This window comes from Squalius cephalus (assembly GCF_949319135.1).
Source record: "Squalius cephalus genome assembly, chromosome: 18".
Lineage (NCBI taxonomy): Eukaryota > Metazoa > Chordata > Actinopteri > Cypriniformes > Leuciscidae > Squalius > Squalius cephalus.
Window position 1 is genome coordinate 10,051,330 of NC_137139.1, and position 19,510 is coordinate 10,070,839.

Sequence of the window (19,510 nt, forward strand, 5' to 3'; positions counted from 1 at the left end):
TGAGAGACCTATCCTTGAGGGGGAGAGTACTGATCACAAAGGCAGAGGGCATCTCGAGACTTACATATGCAGCGCTCTCCTTAGCAGTTAATGATAATACTTGTAAAATGATTGATAAAATACTGTTTAACTTTTTATGGAAAAATGAAACCCATTATATAAAAAAATATGTGGTTATGAACTCAACTGAAAATGGAGGCCTGAACTTCTTAGATTTTACCACCCTTAATCATACCTGTAGGAGCCTAATTTGCGTATGTTCAGTGACAATTATTGAATATTAGGTGTTGCATTTCAGTATTTGAATATTTGTGTTTGATTGTAAACTTTCTTTATTTGTGTGTACTATTTAGATACATAATTCTCTATATTTACATTGAAATATGTTAAAATTTTGCACTGGCCCTTTAAGAATTGCGACTGTAAGATATGTGGTTGTTCGTCCTTTAGGAAATAGAGTGGAGTCGCACAGTTTTCTTTACCGCATCCGTGATATTTAGGGTTTAAAATTATATTTTGTTTATTTTCTTTTATTTTGTTTGATTTTCTAACGAGTGTGGATTAAAGGAAGATTTTACATGAAGAAAACGGTGTATGTGAATTGTTATTATTGGACACGGAGCGAGTTGACTGAAAATCCTGCGATGCGCACTCACATTAGTAAAGAAAACTAACTCCAGATGGATAAGGACGTGTTTGAAAGGAAGATATATGGATATTTTAAGGAACAATGGATCTTGAAGTGTATGCCAGGTGGAGTTTCGTTGGAAAAGGATGTGCTAGGATTACCTCAGAGGAGCGCGATTATCTACTCGCGATTTAACGGCGTTGTTCCAGGAGGATTTCTGAGGTAAAAATTGAAACGTGAAACAGTTCAATAAATAATATAAGGGCAAGGACTGTGATATTATGAAAAGAACTGAGGATTGCACTCGTGCTAAAAGATCAGTAAAAATGACTGAGAAAGCAAAGGACGAAAGGTTGCAAAGACTTGTGCAATCAAGGAAAACGAAACTATTTCAGCTCACAAGTAAATCTAAGGAAATTGAACAACTTATGGATGATACTGCACATGTTGAAACTGTTCAAACTAAATTTGAAACGGAATACAAAGATTTGCATAAAGATTTCTGTCAGTTGAATCATGAAATTGAGGAATTTATGTCTGAAGAAGACTATGCAAAGGACCAGCATACATGGTTTGAACCAAGAGCCTTCTCATGTGAAAGATTCATTAATGCAGTCAACAAGTGGATGAAACAGATTGCAGAAAATGCTAAACAAGCGATACAGTGTGATCTAGAAGTGAATCCTGAAGATAGCATTTCTTCTGTGTCAGTGACTTCAGGTAAGAAGCATAAGAAACATGGATCAGTAGATGGCAGATCTACAGCTTCTACAACTTCTTCTGCACGTATAAGTAGAAAGAGCTGCACTACTCGTAAAACATGCTGCATTGAAGAAGAAACAAGCTATTGAACGAGAAGAAGCAGAACTAAAGGGTAAAAGAGAGGAATTTGAGCTAGAAGTAGAACTTGCAGCTTCAGATGCAAAAATGAAAGTTATTAAGCAATATGAAAGCAGTCGGTCATCATCTGTATGTAACAAAGAAATAGAGTCAGGTAGAATCCTAACATCTCATGAAGATGAACTGAAACAGGAAAGTCTGCTTGATAATGTGTTTCAACCTCTATGGCCACAGTCAACTAACAACACCATACCAAGAGAGCTTTCTTCAAGTAGAGAGGGAGATGTAGTTGATACATTGTGTAATGCCATGGAACGACAAGCCAATATCACTGAGTGCTTAGTGAAGCATCAAAAAATGTCCATGCTTCCTTCAATTGACCATACCCATTTTCAAAGGTGATCCTCTGGAATATAAGCTGTTTATTCGGGCCTTCGAACACGGTGTTGAAGATCGTACGGATTATGATAAGGACCGTTTGTACTTCATGGAACAGTACACAACTGGAAAGCCAAAGGAGTTGATTCGTAGTTGTCTACATATGAACCCAGCTGAAGGCTATCTTAAGGCAAAGCAGCTTCTGAGAGAGAATTTTGGAAATGAGTATCAGATTGCAGTAGCATATATGAACAAAGCTCTACATTGGCCCTCTATCAAACCTGAAGACGGAGAAGCATTTCACTCCTTTTCATTGTTTCTGTCAGGATGCTGCAATGCAATGTCAGATAACACTTACATGGAAGAAATGGATAACGCAGCAAATCTGAGAGCCATTGTGTTAAAGCTTCCATATAAATTAAGAGAAAAATGGCGATCTGTGGCATGTGAAATTCAAGAGAAGCAAAATGCTCGAGTGAAGTTCAAAGATTTAGTTGATTTTATTAGCAAGCAAGCTAAGATTTCTCTTCATCCAGTTTTTGGAGACATAAAGGATAGTTCAACAACTAAAGGACAAGATAAGTTACATGCAGAAGCAAGTGCTTATAAAAAGGCTGTAACAAAAAGGGTCTTCACGACTAGTGCTGTACCAATTGACAAAAAGGTTGAAGATGACGAGAGACTTTCAGTTCAAGGATCACAAAATAAACATCCGAGCAGCCAGAATAAATCATGTCTTCTTTGTAAAGGACTGCAACACAACCTGGAATCTTATAGAAATTTGAGAAGCAAGACACATCAGGAGAAAATTGACTTTTTGCGAAGCAAGGGCTTGTGTTTTGGCTGTTTAAAGCATGGTCACATGAGTAAACAATGCAAAGAAAGACTTAGCTGCAGTGAATGTTCTTTGCCTCATCCAACCATACTGCATATGAAACCAAAGGAAACTGCACATCCTCAGAAAGACAAAATGGATCACTGTGATAGACAGTATGTCACAAGTGCATTAATCTGTGCAGAAAAGGACACCAGTGAAGGCATAGATTTTTGTGAGAATGACTGTACATTGTCAATTGTTCCTGTACAGGTCAAGACAACGAAAGGTACGCATCTGGTCAAAACGTATGCCTTTCTCGACCAAGGTAGTTCAGATACTTTTTGTACAGAAGCTTTGATGTCTGAACTGAATGTGAATGGAAGAAAGACTGATATACTTCTGAGAACAATGAGGGATGAAAAACAAGTCAAAACTCATATAGTGTCCGGGTTGGAGATTAGTAGGCTAGATGATGATAAATTCATTCAACTTCCAGATGTTTTCACACAGAGAACAATTCCAGTTCACAAGGGTAACATTCCACAGCAAAAGGATTTGGAGAGATGGCCATATCTTAAAGAGGTTTGTCTACCTAGCATCAAAGCAGAAATCGGATTGCTAATAGGAGCTAATGTGCCTGAAGTCATGGAGCCTTGGCAAGTTATTAGTAGTAAAGACAATGGACCTTTTGCAGTAAGAACCAAGTTGGGCTGGACAGTTAATGGACCCCTCAGGAACAGTAATCATGTCACAAGAAAAGGAAGGAATGTTCAAGTATCTGTAAACCGCATATCAGTAGCCAGATTAGAAGACTTGTGGCAACAGCAATTCAAACAGGATTTTCCTGAAGCAGAAAAGGATGATCAGCTGGAAATGTCCAAGGAAGACCACCGATTTATGAAAATGATGTCTGAGTCAGCTAAACTTGAAGATGGTCATTACAGCTTGTGCATGCCTTTGAAGAACAAGGCTATTCAGATGCCGAATAATCGAGTGGTGGCTGAACAACGGGCTCTGAATTTGAAAAGAAAATTCATCAAAATCCTGAGTTCCACAAAGAGTATACGTCTTTCATGAACAGTCTCATCGAAAATGACTATGCTGTTAAGCTGACAGAAGACAATCACAAGCAAACAGATGACAACATATGGTACATACCTCATCATGGGGTGTACCATCCCGTCAAACAAAAACTGAGAGTTGTTTTTGATTGTGGGGCATCTTTTCAAGGGATATCGTTGAACCAACAACTTTTACTAGGCCCTAACCTCACAAGTAATCTTGTCGGTGTCATTACAAGATTCAGACAGGAAAGTATCGCTATTATGGCAGATGTGGAAGCTATGTTCCACCAAGTTCGCGTCCATGAAGAGGATTAAAATCTTTTAAGGTTCCTGTGGTGGCCTCACGGAGATTATAATGGAGACTTGGTGGAACACAAAATGGTTGTCCACTTGTTTGGCGCTACTTCTTCGCCCAGCTGTGCCTGCTTTGCTTTGAGGAAGTGTGCTGAAGATCATAGCACATTATTCAAAGCTGACGTTGTTGATGCTGTTTTACGAAATGTTTATGTAGATGACTGTTTAAAGTCCACAGCTACTGAGACACAAGCCATAGAGCTGTATCATGGTCTTCGAGCAATATGTTCCAAAGGAGGTTTCCGCTTGGTTAAGTGGACAAGCAACAGTCGTGCTGTTTTAACAGCTATCCCTGAGAATGAACGAGCTGATGGAGTGAAAAACTTGGACCTTGACCAAGAAACACTGCCAATCGAAAGAGCATTGGGCATCCATTGGAATGTTGAGTCAGACACGTTTCAATTCAAAATAGTCATTAAAGATCGTCCACTCACTCGAAGAGGATTGCTCTCGATTGTAAGTTCTATCTATGACCCATTGGGGTTTCTTGCACCTGTAGTTTTACCAGCAAAGATGATCCTGCAGGACTTATGCAGACTGAAAATAGGATGCAGGGCTCGCAAAATCGCCCGCCCGACGTCCCGGGGCTATTGTGTTATCCAGTCGGGCTACCAAAATGCATAACCGGCCGGCCCGACGGGCTATCTGAAATAGTGAAATCAAATTCCTCCTTTTATTCACATTATTGACTAGTTATTGTCTTCCAAACTCGATAAAAACCACAAGGTTTCTTCACTAGGATATTTTGCTTTTGAACAGATCGTGCGCGCGTGGGGGCGGTCACATTATGAGGACGCGCTTGAGAAACTGTAACTACCTCTCGTTGCTTTCATACGGTTTAAACATAGAATATTTGTTTTTTATATAATTAACATCATTTAAAAATAAAGACATGTCTTATGCCAGTGTGGCAAGCATCCGCTGAGTTAGGGTAGACTGTGTAGAGTTGAGACATGTGAAAGATCATTTTCTGTCGCGTTTCAGAATGAACTAAAGTGAGACGGCACGCGCATCATGTTTATTTTCTTTATTTTACGAAAAACACAACATTTTGTTTTTATTATGAGTATACACAAATAAAAGAAGACATTTAACAGTTTTAAATGCTGTTTAACACTTGCCTGTATGACAAAAATCGACAGAATTAAAGCAAAATATGACCGCGTAAGATTTTGATCATGCTGATTTACTCGCAGCGCAATTTCTCAAGAATCTCCATGCCTGTTTTAAGAGAAACACCTGATCAATAAAAATTAAGGTGACACTGTTTTCAAAACTCCCGATGCTTAGAATCTTGTACCGAAACAGAGAAATATATCAAAACTTCAAAGAGTAATTATTTCTCCATCCCATCCGGCATCCAACTGCAAGTTCTGAGCGTTTGGGAAAGACAACTGGTGCTTCCACCCCTTTATTGTTGTCAATGTATTGTTGCTAAGCGACAGAGATTGCGTGCGCACTTGAGAACATTTCGAACATTGTGTGTGCGCGCGTGACGATGTTAAGAGGAGCATGGATTTACGGCAGTATTTCAGTTCTACTCGGCCCAAAAAAACAGGTCAGGATGAAGAGACAGACAAAGAAAAACATACAGCAAAGCGGAAGAGTTCAGAAAAATCTGCCTATGAGGCAAAAAGAAAGCGCAGCTTTTTGATGTCATGGACAAAAGAATTTCTGTGGCTGGAACATGACAAGGTAAACGACACAATGTTCTGTCGAGTTTGTCATCAATTCCCCACTATTTCTGACTCAACAAGTGTTTTTGTCACTGGAACCAGTAATTTTAGGAAAGACCCCATCAGAACCCATGACAAATCCCTGCATCACAAAAAGTGCATTGGTGCCCAGTCTGCAGTGTCTTTCCCAGAAAGAACGCCAATTGCAAAAAACATACTAAAAATGGGCAAAGCACAACAAGAAGTCCTGAAAAAACTTTTCAGAACAGCATACTATGTTGCAAAAAATGAATTACCGTTGGCCAAATTTAGCACTCTTTGCAAACTTCAAACAGCAAATGCCCTAGACCTTGGTTCCACTTACCATAATGACCATGCTTGCAGAGAGTTTATTGGAGCAATAGCACAAACCTCAAGAGACCAGATTGAAAAGGAAATTCAAGATAGCAAGTTCTTAACAATTCTTGCAGATGGCAGTACAGACAGCCCGGTCTCACCCCAAAACGTCACATACTGACGCGTCTTGACCATACGGCAACATACGACGAAAAGGGTACCCCTAAAATGTCCATATGAGACGTAAGACATAAGCGCACCAGCAGCGCCTCTTAGCGGTACCCTAACGCATACCTAAACCTACCCATAACCCAAAACGTCACATATGGACGTTTTAGGGGTACCCTTTTCGTCGTATGTTGCCGTATGGTCAAGACGCGTCAGTATGTGACGTTTTGGGGTGAGACTGTGTTAGTACAGACACTGGTATCATAGAACAGGAGTTGGTTCAAGTCAGGTATGTGAAAGACAATGGTGACATATCCACATACATGATCAAATGTCAGCCAGTCAAGAGCTCAAATGCTGCAGGTGTTTTAGAAGCTATTGATGAGGCAGTGAACACCATGGGTATCAGGGAAGACACATGGAAGAAGAAAGTAGTGTGTGCAAACTTTGATGGAGCTGCAGTGATGATGGGTGCAAAAACAGGTGTAGCTGGGAGACTGAAACAGAGGATACCCCACATCATAACAATCCACTGTGTGGCACACAAATTAGAGCTAGCCGTGCTGGATAGTATGAAAGGCTGTGAGTACCTGGTAAAGTTTGAGGATACACTGAAAACCATCTTTAAGATGTACTACTATTCCCCAAAGAAGCGAAGAGACCTGGCTGAAATAAGTGAACTGCTTAATGAGAAAGTGGCACATTTCAGTGGGCTGAAAAGCACAAGGTGGCTCCCAAGCAGGCTAAGATGTCTGAAGGCTGTTGAAAAAAATTACACTCCCACTGTTGTGCATATGGAGAATATGGCAGGAGGAAGTGATATTAAGTCAGAGGATGCTGCCAAAGCAAAGGGGGTGGTGCAGGAGATGAAGACTGAGAAATTTGTTCGTTTCCTACATTTCATGTTGGACTACAGCAACATATTATCCATGTGCAGTACTGGTTTCCAACATGACAACTTATACATCACGCGAACCAGTCAGTTGGTTGAGAGCACCACATCACGTTTACTCAGCCTGAAAACAAAATCAGGAGAATACCAGAAATCCTTGGACACAAAGTTCACAGTGAAAGATGATGGTAGCATGTGCTACTGTGGAACTGACCTCACAAAAAGCCAGCGACCTGCTAGAAGAGGTGAGGGCTCAGACAAAGACACCATTGGTGCTGAGTTTCAGAGGATTATTGACAACACAGTAAAGTACATGGACAGCAGATTTAAAAATCTGTCTGAAGAACCTCTGTCTTGTTTCAAAGTGTTTGACCCTTCTACTCTCCCCCACTCCAGAGAAGAGCTGGCAAATTATGGGGATGAAAAGGTGGATTATCTAGTCAATAATTTGGCAGTTTGCTAAATGAGGAAGAGAAGGAGAAAATTCCACAGGAATGGATGGATCTAAAAATGTGGCTTTCAGAGCACCGGGGTATCAAGCAAGATTGCTTGTACAAAGATCTCATCACTGAGAATCCAGAACACCTCTCTCATATCTTGTTGTTGGTGAAATTAATGCTGACACTGAGTCCATCGACAGCCATCTGTGAGAGAGGATTTTCCTGCATGAACCGAGTGAAAACATCATATCGTACTTCTCTACAGTCTGAAACACTGAATGATCTCATGCAACTCTCCATAAACGGGGAAGAGGTTGAATCTTTTTGCCCCGACAAGGCAGTTAGTTACTGGATGGTTTCTGGAATTGGTTCAAGACACCTGAAACATAAAACCCCAGCAAAAAAGAGCAGAGAATTGGAAATGGATGCACAGGAGGAGAAAGCTGATGGAGATGCTATGCCCTCAACGTCGAGTGGAATTTTCTCTGTTACTTCAGTGGAGATCTCTGATTCAGAATCTGACACAGACTGATTCATGTTCCATACTGTTCATAAATTTCAGTTCAGTTAGAACCAGACATTTGTATTGATGATTCAAATTTGATTATTTTATATCTGATTGTTGATATTTGTGTTTTGAAAAAGTTTTTGATTGATGTTTGGACTCAATTGACCAATTTTCTACAATAAAAATTCTCTTTTAATTTGGGCTAGTAAAATTAATTTCGGGCTACCAAAATCTGAAGAGTGCCTGCCCGAAGGGCTACCAGCAATTTTGAAATTTTGCGAGCCCTGGGATGGGATGATGATCTTCCAGAGCAAGTAAAACAAAGTTGGACGGACTGGCTCAATGGGATACATCAACTTGAAGAGTTCAAGGTGAATAGATGCATTATACCAGCAGGGTTTGGAGAAGCTGTTGAGGCACAGCTACATCACTTCGCAGATGCGAGTGAGGATGCGTATGGTACAGCAAGTTATCTTCTTCTACGTAATCATCAGGATCAAGTGCACTGTGCATTGATGACAGGGAAGGCTAGGGTTGCCCCTCTAAAAAGATCTACAATTCCACGAATGGAACTGACAGCTGCAACAGTTGCCACAAAAATGGATCTGATGTTACAAAGAGAACTACAACTGAAACTTAAACCTTCAGTTTACTGGACAGACAGCACAGTTGTGCTTAAATATCTCAGAAACGAGAGCACAAGGTTCAGAACATTTGTGGCAAACAGAGTCACAAATATTCTAAAAGTCTCAAAGATTGAACAATGGAACTATGTCGATACTGCCTCAAATCCAGCAGATTGCGCCTCGAGAGGGCAGAAGGTTAACACTTTCTTGCAAAATGAAGAATGGATCTCAGGCCCAGAATTTCTTTACGAATTCACAGATGAGTGGCCAAAGAACATGGACCAAATGATGATATCTGCAGATGATCCAGAGATCAAGAGGTCAGTGTTGGTCAATTCAGTACAAGCCCAACAAAATAACAGTTCAGTTAGACAACTGATGAATCATTTCTCATCTTGGATAAAGCTTCAGCGCATTGTAGCGTGGATGCTAAAATTGAAAACCATGCTGTTGGAACTTGCGCAAAAGAGAAAGACTCTTACTGCTGCAGAGACTTTAACCAACTCAAGCAAAAGCAAGCAACTTGTGGACAAAAGGATGGTAGAGTTTAAAGCCAAATGGAAAGGAAGCAACATTTCTGCTGATGATTTGAAAGAGGCTGAGCTTGAAATTGTGAAATACTGTCAAAGAGAGAAGTTCACTGAGGAGATTTCAGCACTGCAAAGTGGACATGCCACAAAGAGAGGCAGTTCGATCTACAGATTAAACCCCCAGTTGCATAATGGAGTTTTACATGTTGGTGGAAGACTTAGCAATGCTGCTATGCCAGAAGAAAGTAAGCGACCTATGCTTATACCAAAGGATCTTCATGTCACTAACTTAATCCTCCAGAATGTTCATGAGAAAACAGGACACGGTGGTAGAAATCACATGATTTCAACACTGCAACAGAAATACTGGATACCTGGTGCCAAATCTGCAATCAGAAAAATGCTGGCAAGATGTGTTATCTGTCGTCGTTTACATTCCTCAACAGGAAAACAAATAATGGCAGACTTACCATCAGACAGGGTGTTGCCAGATGATCCACCTTTTACCAGAGTAGGTGTAGATTACTTTGGACCATTCATGGTTAAACGTGGAAGAACCCATGTCAAGAAATATGGCGTTATATTCACTTGCTTAGCAATTCGTGCAGTGCACATCGAAGTTGCTTCTTCACTAGACACGGATTCCTGTCTAAATGCTATACGCCGGTTTGTAGCCAGAAGAGGACAAGTGAAAATTCTCAGGTCAGACAATGGGACCAATTTTGTAGCTGCTGAGCGTGAGTTAAGGCAATCCATTGGAAAATGGAAAAACCAAAAGATTCAGGACCATCTCAGTCAACAAGGAATTAAGTGGGTTTTCAATCCTCCCACTGGATCTCACCATGGCGGGGCATGGGAGAGATTGATACGCTCAATAAGAAAGATCCTTAATGCTACAATCAGAGAACAAGTTCTTGACGAGGAATGCCTTCAAACAGTTTTCTGTGAAGCAGAGGCTATAATTAATAGTCGTCCAATCACAGCAGCATCAAGTGATTTAAATGATTTGGAAGCTTTGACTCCGAACCATTTGTTGTTACTCAAGTCAAAGCCATCATTGCCTCCAGGACTGTTTGACAAAGATGATATGTATTCTCGACGCAGATGGAAACAGGTTCAGTACATTTCTGATCTGTTCTGGAAACGCGGGTGTCGAGAATACTTGCCGCAGTTGCAACAGAGACAAAAGTGGAATAACACAACAAGAAACTTCTCTGTTGGAGATATTGTTCTGGTAATTGATGACTCCGCCCCCAGGAATTCATGGGTATTAGCAAGGGTCATTGAAACCATTCCTGACAAGAAGGGTCTCGTCCGACAAGTCTGCATTAAGACAAAAACTAACATTATGGAAAGACCCATAACGAAAATTTGCTTATTGCAGGAGGCAGAATGAATATAGTAAAGGCATTACATCTTTAAGAACCCAAATTTGTGTTACTTTGGACTAAGAATTTACTAAGGATATTAACCCCCTGAGGTCGGCAATCACGCCGGCGTGATCTGCTCGTTTTTTTTTTTATCAGTGCAAAATACTCTGTTGATTTTGATTTTACATACTTGTGTTGTACATCATTCAAAGCTGTTAAATGTCTTCTTTTATTTGTGTACACTCATAATAAAAACAAAATGTTGTGTTTTCCGTAAAACAAAGAAAATAAACATGATGCGCGTTCTGCCGTCTCTCTCAATGTGAAACTCATTCTGAAACGCGACAGAAAATGACCTGTTACTCAGCGAATGTTTGTCACACAGACTTAAAACGCATGTCTATACAACGCTTGGAATCTCTATTTTTAAAGTATGTAAATTATATAAAAAACAAATATTATATTTTTAAGTAATCCATACGAAAGCAGCGGCATGTACAGTTTCTCAAACGCGTCCTAATTAACTATAATGTGACCACACCCACGCGCGCACGAGCGATTGACATGCAAATGATCCATGCGGAGAAACGCAGACCTGTAAACGCCCTCATCACCTCAAAACAAAGAAGCAGAGACTTCGTAACTTACTCCTCTCTGCTTTCATCGAGTTTGGACGAATGTAAGCTGTGCTGTGCTGTGCTGTTTACCTTGAATTTACCTCGGATTTACCTCAGAAGAACGCGATTTGAAGATGAGACGACTTTTAAGGTAAGACATGTTAAACTGGTCGTGCCAGATTAAAATGTATGTTATGAAATGAGTTTGGAGTAAAAACATGAGCTAAGCCTAATGTCATATATGTAGCCTACATGTAGGCCTATATATAGACAGAAACATGAAATGTGAACTGGTAGGCAACCTTTCAGTGCTTGTATACATGTTCGACACGAGGATGTTTGATATATTCTATAATAAAACACAGCATGGTAAAAGTAGGCTAATATATATATATATATGTGTGTGTGTGTGTGTGTGTGTGTGTATTCTGTACATTTTAAAAAGCTATTTTAACCTGAAAAATCTAAAATGTATTCCCCAAATTGTGCAGCATAATTTCTCTTGATATCAGCATGTTCACAGCTGTTTTGTTGTTGTTGTTTTTAGAGGAACAAGATGCCACTGAATAAGTCCTGCTGACTTCAACATTCACATAAGTCTCCATACATGAACATGCTAAAGTGAAAAATCAAACACCATGGAAATGAAAGGTATGTACTATGTTTCAGGAATGGCACAAAGGTGTGTGACAGTTCAAGTCTCTGTCTTTAGTTCAGTGTGTTAAATAATGTGTTTTTTTTTTTTTTTTTGTCATTTGTGTATCTTTGGATTATGTTGTGTTGTAAATAAATTAAAAACAATCAAAAAGCCATTCTTTTTTAAATCTCCTCATTCTTTGTGCAAGGTTGCTCAGAATGATAGGGCCTGATAGCTCCTAATAGGGCCGTTAGGGGAGGTTCTTTGTCTTTCTCAGGTGAGAAAAGCTTACATATTAATGAGCTCCCGCATAAGGCTTTTTCACACAAAACACGTCGTAAAATTTTTAAATCAATATATTTTCTTCTCTGAATGAGCAGTCAGGGTGATTTTCACATAGTTTTGAAGCAAATATTCTAGGCTACGTCATACAATTTTCAAAAGTCTTATGAAGAAATAATCATTATGGGTTTCATGAGCTTATTTCAGTGACAATTGTTTCTTGTTTTTTCACAAACCACGCATAAATGTTATTATCTCAAAACTACAAACTTTTATATACTTGCTGCTGATATATTATTGTAGCAGAGTTTGTGCTGAATACAGTGTAATCAGACTTTAGCCATGAAAATGTCACAAGTAACAGAAATAAGCACAAATGTCAGAGCATGTCAGAACACCTCCAGGGCCCAGAAAACAGCTCAGACCCCAGAGGGTTAAAGTAGTACGGCTCCTTCTGTTTAAATTTAAGTAATTGTTTCAAAAAGTTTGAGAACAATTAGAGGCCGGTAATGTAGGAGCCTAATTTGCTTATGTTCAGTGACAATTATTGAATATTAGGTGTTGCATTTCAGTATTTGAATATTTGTGTTTGATTGTAAACTTTCTTTATTTGTGTGTACTATTTAGATACATAATTCTCTATATTTACATTGAAATATGTTTATTATGTTAAAATTTTGCACTGGCCCTTTAAGAATTGCGACTGTAAGAGATGTGGTTGTTTTGCTATTCTATCTGGAATATTATTCCTCACTTTATCTTTTCACAAGTTGGTGGTCTCCAATTTATTTTGCTTTGTGACTACAGTATTACCAAGCTTCCTTTAAAACTGTCTAACTTTCATAAACAAATGCTTCTTTCCTGGAATTTAATCTATAAACACAATTTCTCTCCAAATAGGTGTTTTATCTGGAACAATAAGCACATTCTGTATAAATTTAAATCTTTATTTCTTATGAATTGGTTTTGTAATGATATAGTTTTTGTTAGACAACTGTATAACAATGAAGGTCTTATGTTGACCTACTCTGAATTCCTTTCTAAATATAATATTCCAGTTACTCCTAAGGACTTTGCTGTGGTTATGGATGCTGTTCCCTCTGGTCTAAACATGCTTTTTAAAAACACCTGTCCTCTGCTCTCTCCATACTCGTTAGATCCTGCTGATACTGAAGTAGGCCGTATCTGTTTCTCTCTTTCCTGTAGTAAAAATAATAATTGTTGTGTATGGGCTTTGCTCCAAAGGGATATTGTCTCCAGACCTGCTATTATATCATTTTGGAATGGTTATGCTGATAATCTGTTATGGAATAATATCTGGAAACTTCCTCACAAATATTTAATCACAAACAAAATCAAAGAAATTTCACTTAAACTCATTTATAAATATTACCCATGTAATTATTATCTTGTGAACCGATTTAATTGTGATATTGATACAGTTTGTACATTTTGTGATCTACATGATGAAACATTTTATCATTTATTTTGGAGTTGTCCTCATACCATTTGTTTTTGGTCAGATTTCTGTTCCTGTTCCTTTATTAAGGCTCATGTCATGCCCAGCTTTCAACTGTGCTTTAAAAATGTATTATTTGTTTTTTTCTCTTATGACAAATCCTTTCATAAGGAATATTACTTAATTAATCTGCTGCTTCTGTTAGCGAAATTTAGTATTCATAAGAGTAAATTTGGAGGAAACAAGCCTTTATTTCTCATTTTAAGAGCAGAAATTTTACAATACCTAAACACAATATTGGGTTTGAAAAATAAGAAAGCTACAAAGTGTGTCTCAATCTGTAAACATGTTAAAATTTTTATTTAACCTGTAAATTTGTCGCTGTTTATGTATGTATTTTATGTTCGTTTATCTGCTTTACTCATTGTACAATGAACTGGGGCAATGGTGAGTGTTTTATAGAGCTTGATGAGGTTACTGATTGGGAACAGGTGCAGGTGATTAGTAATCCGGAGAGTGAGTGCAGGTGTGCCAAAGAGGATCCTGGGTAATGTAGTGCATAGAAACGTGACACCTGTGCGTTTCTATGCTTTCTATTACTGCATTTATTTTGTGCAAGTGAGATGAGTAAAGACCATCTATTTCATAAATCATTATCTGTCTGGTGTTTATTAGCAGCACATACAGTATTTTACTACGTGTAAAATATACACAAACTTAGCTATATTAAATTGTTTGTGGTACCTACAGTTAAAAATGTAAATGTAAAATATGTGATGATATTGATCGAGCAATTGATGCAAGTAAGTGAAAATATATGGGCAGAATTGAGAAAATAGTATTTATGGAGATAAATTGTGGCCTATCACAGGGCAAACGTGTGAATGTTCATGGTGCATTTAATGCAAACAACTCTAATCGTAGTTGTAACTCTATGGGCCCTATCTTGCACCCAGCGCAATTGACTTTGTACACCGACGCATGTATCATTCCTATTTTGCACCCGCGCACAGCGGACTTTTCCCTCCACAGACGCACGTCGGTTAACTATACCCTTGCGCTCCCCGGGGCGGTTCAGCGCAAAGAGGAGGCGTGTTCCGGCGCAAACGTTCCCTCATGCTATTTTGCAGGTTTAGAAAACAATTCCGCCACTGACCGAAAAAAACAGTTTAAAGTCAGTGGCGCATTGCGCATGTTATTCATATGCTATTTTAAGGGCGCATGCTTGGCCTTAATCAATGTAGCGTGTGCACAACGCACATACACTTTGATTCTCTCATCTACACACAGACGCAGCAGTTATCATTTTTGACATCATACATTATTACGATAGATAGATAGATAGATAGATAGTTTATTATAAAAGCATACATCTAGCTTACACATTTACCCAAATTATCATACGCCTGTTTAACCGAAGTTAATTTGGGTGTGTTTCTCCATCCCCAACGTCCCTGACGAGAACGACGGTCTCCTCGGCTGTGAACCGCTCCTCACGTGCGCCTGGCAAATCCGCCGTTATAATAGGACTCCGCTATAGAACAAGCGCGCATGCTCTTAAAGGGAATGTGAGATGACGCTCTGATTGGTTTATTTCACGTTACGCCCAAACCACACCTATGAATAATGAAGCTACTTCAGACCAACCCCTTTAGATTTGCGCCGGGCGCAAGAGTCATTTATCCCGCCGGGAAAATAGCAACAGCGCCCAAGACCCGCCCCCAAAGTTACTTGCGCTTTGCGCTTGATACTTGCGTTTCAGACCGATAAAATAGGGCCCAATATTTACAGTAGGCATAATTGTCATTGCGTATGCGTTTGCAGCATGAGTCAAATACAATCTTCTGTTCGTGAACAGTTGTATTTCATTCATTAATCTGACTATGCATCCATGCATTTAATTGCTGTGATAGTAATATGCATCTTAGTAGTATTTTAAGTGATATAATTGATTCTATAAACAACTATAAGAGATCATTTTCGGCTTTCTCCGGCTCCCTGCACCGGTCGTAATGTGAAACCGGAAGTGTCTGGCCGCACACTAGCTGATCCGAAATCCAACATGGCGGCCACGTGCAACTAGCTTATAGCTGAGCTCCAGAAAATCAGTAATGAGGACATGGCTTCGACAGTTACAGATTTGAAAAACAAAAAGGCGGGAATAAAGTACCCTAAACTCTAACACAAAGAACCATTTCAGCATATAAAGGGTTCTTCAGGATGATACAGTACTAAATAGAACTGAACCTTTAAAGAACCATCTTCTTTCGAGTGTAGGAAGAATTTTGATATCTGCCTCCAATAACCAGTTGTGGGTTTCAGTGTTAAGCCTTGATTAATTTATATGTTAGTACATAGGCTAGTTAATTAAAGACACTAAATTAAATTATAGCGGGCTATAAATTAAAGTGGTGCTTGCTACCCTCTTGTTCCATGTAGTTACAGGGTATGTACAATAAAAACACAAACACAATCTCACTGACTCTGAAACCTTTATTTGAAGAAAAAAAAAACTTATTTCAAAACAGATTTATAACACTTCTAATTTGTTTCTCTTGCTTGGCTTCCTCCTCCTCTTCTTCCTCTTCTTCTTTTTCTTTCTTTCCACTGATGAATCTTAAGAAGGAATCCCATGTCTCTTGCTATTCTGTATTAAAAGAAAATACAGGACACCCAGAAATGTCCTCACCATCTTTTACCCTCATGCCATTCGAGATGTATACAACTTTATTTCTTCAGATGAAATAAAAGGTTTTTAGAAAAATAAATAATCTCTGGGAATATATAAGTTAGTGCAAGCTCATGTGTTCCTAAAAGTTGAAGCATCAAAAATCACATACGCAATAACTACAGTAATCCATACGACCCCAATGGATGAACCAATGTCTTCTGAAGTGAAACGATAACTGTTTGTAACTGTTTGTAATGCTCACAACAAAATACAAAAAATAACAGATAATAATAATATAATGAGAAACGAACTATACAGAAGAACAAAAGACACGGGATTCCTTCTTAAGATTCATCAGTGGGAAGAAAGAAAGAAAAAGAAGAAGAGGAACAAGAGGAGGAGGAAGCCAAGCAAGAGAAACAAACAAAAAAAAAACTTCTTTCTGTCAGGACTTTAGTATTTGAAATGAAAAATTGATTTTAAAAAATGTATAAATGAATAAGAAGTATTGTAAATCTGTTTTGAATTAAGGTTTCAGAGACAGTGAGATTGTGTGAGTCACGCACCACTTTAATTTACAGCCCACAATGTCACAATTACACTGTAACTACATGGAACAGGAGTATATTTCCCCAGTATTTAAAAAAAGAAAGTTACAATAGTTTTAATTGCCTTGAAACAGGGAATCCCAAACTAAAACAGCTGCACTTTTGATATCAAAACAAATTACTGTACAACTTTGCTCCACCTTCACCTACTTCGCCATCTTCTGCCTCACCTTCTTCCGCACCACTGGTTCCTAACTGTCCACCTGCACCACCCTCATCTCCACCTTTACCTGCCTCATCATCGTCTGCTTCACCTTCACCTACCTCACTTTCTCCTGATCCTCCTTTGCCAGACATCATAGCACAATTAAAGGCAGAAAATGAAGCCCTCAAAATGGAATTAGAGAGAGAGAGAGAGAAACTTTATTGTCATTGTAGTTATACAACGAAATTTGTTTGGTAGCTCACAGAGGTCAGCAGCAATAAACAAGAAAGCACACACATAACAATAAAAGTAAAAAATATAAAGTATAAGTATAAAAATAAATAAAATAAATAAAAAGGCACTTAATGTAATAAATAAGATAAATTTGAAGATAGAAATGTAACAGTATTTACAATTTCGTAATTGAGTACAGACATGAGTTTCCATAGAGTGTGTAGATCATAAAATATAACACTATTTACCATGTGGTAATTTAGTGCAAACATTAATGTCCAATGAGTATTTTTGTACATTAGCAGCAAACATGAGAAAGGGAGAAGAGAGGAAGAGTTAACTATTTATGTGTTGGGGGGGGGGGGGTGGCACAGGCTACAGCTCTGGGAAAAAAACTGTTCTTAAGTCTATTTGTACGGGTTCTGATTGTTCTATATCTTTTCCCTGATGGGAGGGGTACAAAAAGTCTGTGTCCTGGATGAGTTGAATCCTTGATGATGTTGCTAGCTCGCTTTTGTAGGCGGCTATCATAGATCATGTCAAGGTTCGGAAGTTTGATTCCTATGATCCTCTGTGCAGTTTTAACGATCCGGGTCAAAGCTCGGCGGTTTTCTGCAGTGCAGCTGGAATACCACACTGTGATGCAATAACAGAGGATACTCTCTATTGTGCTCCTGTAAAAATTTACTAAGAGCTGAGTTGGTACTTTTGTTTTTTTTAGTTTTCTTAGGAAAAAAAGTCTCTGCTGCGCTTTCTTCACTAAGTGTGATGTGTTAATGGTCCATGTGAGATCTTTTGTTATGTGTAGACCCAGGAATTTGATGTCATTCACCCTCTCAACTTCCTCACCATTTATGTAGAGGGGGGGTGATGTTGTTTTCTTGACTCTCCTGTAATCTACAACGATCTCCTTTGTTTTGGCAGTATTCAGAACCAGATCGTTGTTCACACACCATTTGATAGAGAGGCGACCTCCGTACGCATGACAGGGGCATTGCCACCGACCATGGTGTAGCGGACTCCCAGGAAGCAGGGAGGAGACCGTGTGAACTGAATCACATAACCGAGCCTGATGGTTCTTGCAAGCCAGCGGGACAGGTTGGAAAGCTCTAGCCAAGCTCCCAAGAATTGTACCAGCAGGGTCATGTGCACATACCACAGACGTACAGTCGATGAGGCAGCAAGGCGGAATGACTGGCCCAGACGTGGGAGGCGTAGCGTACCGGTGTGGGGGCACGGTCATAAGCCGCATCCTGACAGATTAAGCCAGGGAAGGACCAGCATTCCATGGGGGCCTGCTCTGTCAGGGGTCTGGCGACAGAGGGAGACGAGAGTGGCAAGGCAGAGTGTCACACACTGCCATCCACGGCCTCTTGGGGCTCGGAGGAAGGGACATCAGTTCTTAGAAGACAAAAGATTCTCCCCCGGCCCTCCACCGGGGGAAGGAGTGGTCCTACTACCAGCTCCTGAGAAGAACTGAGCCCTAACTCCAAGCTGCCCATCTCAGGAGTGCTGCTTAGCCTGGCGTTTGGCCGTGGCCAGTGAAGGCTGTGGAGCAGGAGGGGAGGAGCCGCAGGGAGGCGGCCTTGGCGGGAAGCAGACTAAGGAAACCGCACTGACGGGTGACCGTCAGTGCAGAAGGGCCTCAGCCTGCTTCTGGGTGGTCGAAAACTGTTGGGCACAGTCCTCAACCACACTGCCTGACCCGGTGGTGTCCTGATGCACGTCTGGGAAGAAAGGCACTGGGGGCGAGTGCTGGTAGTGCAGGACGCGCCACGCCCAGGAACCAATCGTCCAGCCTACAGCGTTCGGGGGAGGGTGGCACCACTCCAACCGATGCTTTCATCTGCCTGGGAAAGCATGGCCGTCAGCTCTGGATCTTACTCGGCTAACGCTGGCACTCCTAAGGGAGGCAACGCAGTCAAATCCTCATTTCCAGGGAAAAACACTGGGTCCCCGAGAGGAAACAGGCACACACAGAAGCTCCACAGTTTGCTATGTGGAAGGGGGCGTGGCCCGAGGAATGACTCGTTGGTTATTGTGCCATACTGTAACCCTCAGATCACCCTGGCCACCAGCCAAAGTATCCCCTCTTGAGGAAGAGATAGATTGGGGTGTGGCAGAGGGGACTCTACCTACACGGAGGTCATTGAGTCTCGATCTAAACATTGCGATGGTCATGTTCCCGCAATGAAAACATGACTCATCCACGAGTGCTGCAGAGCGTGAT